Genomic DNA, 5,502 nt, shown 5'->3' with positions numbered 1-5,502 from the left:
CTCAATTAATTAATCAGCCAACAAGTATTATTTTATTTTATTATTAATTTATGGAATACAACAAACATTTCCAAAACATACTATAATAAAACAGATGATTACACATGAAATTGCAAATCTATTATATACAACTTGCTGTTCCTTTTAAATATGTAATAAAGTTATCATTAATTTTTTTTCTTTTTTCCTTTTTTTCTTCCCTCCCCCCAAACCACCCTAGAGATGGTTACCATCACACACACACACACACACACACATATGTATGTATATATGTATATGTATGTAAAATTATTCTATCCATACTTCTATTTACTAGTTCTTTTTCTGGATGCAAATAACATCTTTCTTCATTTGACTTTTATAATTAATTTAGCTTTTTATAATAGAGAAAATAACTTATTTGCTCAAAGTCATTCTTAAAACAATATTGCTGTTACCATATACAATGTTCTTTTGGTTAGGCTCATTTCAACATTCATTATTTCAACAAGTATTTTCTATTTTCTTTTTTTTTTTTTGAGGGCTTCCCAGCAAAAACCAGAAAACCTACTAGACAAATTCTAAAAGAGCTGTGTCACTAAGTATTTTCTATTTTCAGCAAGCATTTTTTAAGTGCCACTATGTGTTAGGCACTCACTAGGCACTGGAGATACAAGTACAAAGGAGAAAACAAACCCTACTCTCCATGAGTTTACATTCTAGTAGGGGAGATGCAAAGTGCACATAAGATGTGTACAGTTTAAATATAAAGCTAATGAAAATAAATTCAAATAAATACAACAAAGTCATCAAATAAACGTTAGTTTCTGAGAAATAGCACAAGAAGTTGGGGGGCAGGGTCAAAAAAAGGTTTCATGCGCAAGATGGTGCTCAAGCTACATTTTAAGGGAAAAGAAAGACTGTGAGGCAGACAGAAGTAAGGAAGGAATGCATTCCAGGCATGGGGGAATGACCAATGCAAAGGCACAGAGATGGGAGAAAATGTCATGTGTGAGGAACAGAGAGAAGGTCAGTTTGTCTGGATTTCAGAGTGTGGGAGGGCAAGTATTATCCAATGAGGCTAGAAAGAAAGATTGGGACCAAGTTGGACAGAGTTTTAAAAGCTAAATAGTGGGTTTTATATTTTATCCTAGAGGTAATAGAAAACTAGTGGAGTTGGTTGACTAGGGGAAATACGTGTTCAAATCTGGGCTTTAGCAAAATTACTAAGACAGAGGCATGTAAAATGGATTGGAGTGTGGAAAGACTTGAGACAGGAACAACCAGGATTAGAACTCAGGTCCATTGAATCCTAGGCAGCTAGGTGGTGCAGTGGATAGAGTGCTGGACCTGGAGTCATCTTCCTGCGTTCAAATCTGGCCTTTCTTTCTAGTTGTGTGACCCTTGGTAAGTCACTTAACCTCTGCCTGCTTCAGTTCCTCATCTATAAAATGAGCTGGAGAAGAAAATGGCAAACCACTCCAGTATCTTTGCCAAGAAAACCCCAAATGGGATCCCAAAGAGTCAGTCACAACTGAACAACTATTACTGAATCCTAGGTCTCACCTTCCGGCTATACCACACTGCCCCTCCCTGAGATAAAGCCCAATCGATGGGGAAGGGGCAGCCTGCTGAGCCTTCTCAGCTCTAACAGATGTAACAGCCTCAACACAATAGGATTAGCTCATGGCACGTGGGGGGGGTGGGGTGGAGGGGGGTGGTGACATTGGAGACTGAAGAGAGAGAAATATGTACATAGGCCCAGCTCTGAAAGAGCCTGGTTGGTCAGCAGACAGGGTCAGTCCCAGCCCCTCCAGGTCTCCTAAGAGCTGTCCAGTCTGCTGCTCCATTCTGTGAGCTCAGACAGTTAGGTACAGGGAACAGGCAAGAGCAGTGAGTGAGAGGGGAGGGCGGGTGTGTGGGGGGGTGTTAGCTGTAACCAACTGCTCTCTGAGAAAAGACCCTAGGCTATTTGCATTTATTTTCCCCCAACCCTTTGGTTTGGATCCGTTGCATGAGCTGGAGGGCCATTTCTTTCCCCTCCTCTATGCCCCCATTGCCTTTGTATGATTCTGAGCTAACCTGTTGGAACCATCTGCTGGGTGGTGTGAATGGGGCCAGGGACAGCGCTGCCTGCAGCCGGACACCATTAGTCTCTGGAGCAGAGAGGAGGGAGGCAACAGGCAGATTTATGGAGTGGCAATCTGTTCTCCCCAAAGCATCCTTAGCCAAGAGACAGAATGGTAATCTATCAGCCCCACTAATGAATTCATTAGTATTCCCAGTAATCCTGGTCCCCAAAGGGGACAACTGCATGTGTGCCTGATGAAGCAGGAGATGCCTTGGAGGGGGGGGGGTGTGCCCACAGGAGTTGGAGGAGCTTCCAACAAGACTGTGTTCAAAGATGACCTCCAGGATATGAGCAGACTGTAGACCAGAAACCTTAAAATCTTTCCTTTCTTCTTTCTTTCTTCTCTTCTTTTTTCTTTCTACCCACATGTAAACACACATATGCATACATGTCTATGTGTATATCCATTCTGTGCATACATGTATGAATTAATGTGCAAATGTACATTTGTGTGTGCATATATTAATGTATGTATGTGTATGCATGTCTTTATATGTGTATGTAGCTGTGTGTGTATGTATGTGTGTATACACACACACACACACACACACACACACTTCCTCTAGTGACTTCCCAAAGATGGACTAGTAATATTTTAAGATAGGATTTAATCTGTTATTTAAGTTTTTAGTAGTTTTAAGTAATATAAGTTAATCTGAAATTTATGGACTCCTAAAAGTCTGTGGTCAGATTTAAGGAGGATAAATAAACTTGGATGAGAAAATTACATCTTTGTTTTAATTAACCTCTAACTAAAATTTAGCATTTCCTTCAATTATGAATTAAAAAAAAACATCCTGAGAAGTGTTCCATGGGCTTCCAAATGTTTAAATGACCCATGACACAAAAACAGTTCAAAATCTATGCTCTGAAATCGAGGAACCAAGCCAAAACTTCTAGGGGTTGGGGATTGGTGGTGAAAGGAGACAAATGGAAACTCATATTAATATTCTGAGAATAATAATGATGATAAGGATGACTTCCTCAAAACCCAACCCATCATCCCTGTCTTAAGAGGTGATAATGGCAAAGTAAGGGAATGTCAGCTAATGTGATGTGCCATAGGGACTCTGTGAGCACTGATGTCACTACAGTATTAGCAAAGAACTAACAGGAGCCCTATAACACTGGCCAATTGGCAATGTAACTGGCAATCCCATTGATCATGTAAGCATCTCAGCCAGTGTGAAGAAAATGGTTCCTGTGCACCTAAGAAATAAATGGGCCAGCATAGAATTGTAGGTTGGTCCTACTAAAAAGGTAAACATGGAGGACTGTGGAGTAAGTAACACTCTATGTTCTAGTATCATAAGAGAACAAGATACCCCAGAATAAATCAGAAATGCCAATATCTCACCTACTGAAAAGGCTTCTGTGAAGATGTTATGGACAACAGGAGTGGAACCACCACAACTGTGTATGCAGTGGACTGAAGATTTGAACATGTCCATTATACTCAAATACTACTTCTTAACAAAATTGGAAACAGATTTCACCAAGTATTAGCCAGGGCTTCACACTGCTTTTTTGTTGATGTTACTCTCAGCTCCAAGTCATGCAATAATATGTAGCCAATTATCCCTAAGACTAGTTTAGACTAAATAAAAGACAAAATTGCACAGCTATTAAAATGTGAAAAGGGAAAAGTTGAAGATCCCAGGGTCTTTGAAATGTTTCATTTAACGCAAACTCCAGAAAGCATACGCAATAGCAAAATTGATAACAAAAACAGGACTGATATCTCCAATGATTTTCAAAAGGACATGAGCATTGTTAGTTCAGAATTTTTTAAAAAAGTAATTTTTAAAAATTTGATGACATGAATCCAATTAGCAGACCAACTATATAAAAACAGATTATTTCACATAAGCTGATATCTACTGCCACCACCATGAATGAATAACCTTCTCCACAGTATTTGACAAAAAGTATAAAAACATTTCAGAATTTACAGATAGCAGTTAATATGACAGACATTGATGTGGTCAGAGCCATAAGAGAAAAGGTAGAGCTATCAAGGAATATAAGGACAGGTGTGAAACACCACCATGGCAGAAGTAACTAGAGAGAACTGTTGAAGATTTGTGGAAAGACATTTCAAGATTACATCCAGATCTAGCTGGTTTGTTCAACAGAAAACTGGAACACCAGGCACATTGCTCAGTGAAAAGCAACAGAAAGAAATGAATGGAAAGAAATTAAACAAATAAAAAAATGATCAAAAACTTTATGCCAAAGGCTTGAGGCATCAAGAAATCATCAGTGAGAGAGAAAGCCTGAAAGACAACATGGAGATTTTCTGTTTGACCAACAAAATGAAAATGCAAGCTGGATCAAAGGAAAAACAAAGTTTGTGCATTTTAATGTAATGAATGACAGAACAGTTATGCCATCAAACTGGAAAGCAGTAGGGCCAGATAAGATCCAAAATTCTTGGCTCAAATGCTCCACAATAACATGTGATTTATTGGTAAAGCACTCTGTCAGCTTACTGTCAGATCTGAAATTGACTCCTATCTTTCTTAACAGAAGGCATTTCCTATCTATTACCACAAGATGAGAACACCAGCAAACCCTCCAAATATTGTTCAAATACATTTTTGTGTATTTAATACAAAGCATTCACAGCTTGTATAATAAAAAAAACTATAAATACTTAGAAGCAAAGAATTTATTAGCTGAAGAGCTAAAAAAAGTGTCACAAAGTCAAGTAGTTTAAAAAGCAACATTATCATTTTGATAATTGTTGAACAAAGCTGCTGAAAAGTGCCATAATATTTATATTTCCTTTATTGGTTAATGAAAAGCCTTTGGCTCAATCACTCATAATTTATTCAATTGTTTCAAATGTATAAAGATACCTAAGTATAGTTAAGAACATCAAAGTATTTGATGTTGACTTGGAAAACTGTTGTCAATTTGGAACACAGTAGTAACACAATAATGTCAACCACAGCTGATATAAAATGTGGAATATTTCAGGAGAAAAGTTTAATCCTTTTTGCCTGCCTTAAATTCATTATCATGTTTCCTAAATAGAATTGAATATTGCTTCCAAATTAAAGGTGGCATTGTGCCAAACCATCTTAACGAACATATGACATTAAACTATATGACTACCAAAAACATATCAAAAAGCTCCTTCAACTCAGAAAAATCTTTCTCAAATTATATAAAAAAGTTCATTTGAATTCACAAATGTAAAACTATTGAGGTATACCCAAGAAAGAGATTGAAGGCTTCAAGCGTGAATCTGTAGTTTGCATTGAATTAACTACTGAAGATGATACTTACAAACACTTTGGTATCCTCCAATCAATACACATTGAGCCTAAAGATGTTGAAGGGAAGGCAGTAGTTGAGTCCATTAACATTAAGAGACTGATTGGTAT

At 37.6% G+C, this 5,502-nt stretch overlaps 1 non-coding gene across 1 annotated transcript; it reads right to left on the bottom strand.

The window, feature by feature from the left end:
* Nucleotides 1-518: 518 nt before the first annotated feature.
* On the bottom strand, nucleotides 519-580 carry LOC114040128. The gene has a single exon (XR_003568737.1). It is a non-coding gene; the product is annotated as a U7 small nuclear RNA (small nuclear RNA).
* Between the last annotated feature and the right edge of the window lie 4,922 nt (nucleotides 581-5,502).

This window comes from Vombatus ursinus, unplaced genomic scaffold (genome assembly GCF_900497805.2).
Source record: "Vombatus ursinus unplaced genomic scaffold, bare-nosed wombat genome assembly UNPS02012709.1, whole genome shotgun sequence".
Taxonomy (NCBI): domain Eukaryota; kingdom Metazoa; phylum Chordata; class Mammalia; order Diprotodontia; family Vombatidae; genus Vombatus; species Vombatus ursinus.
This window is presented reverse-complemented; position numbering and strand designations above follow the sequence as displayed.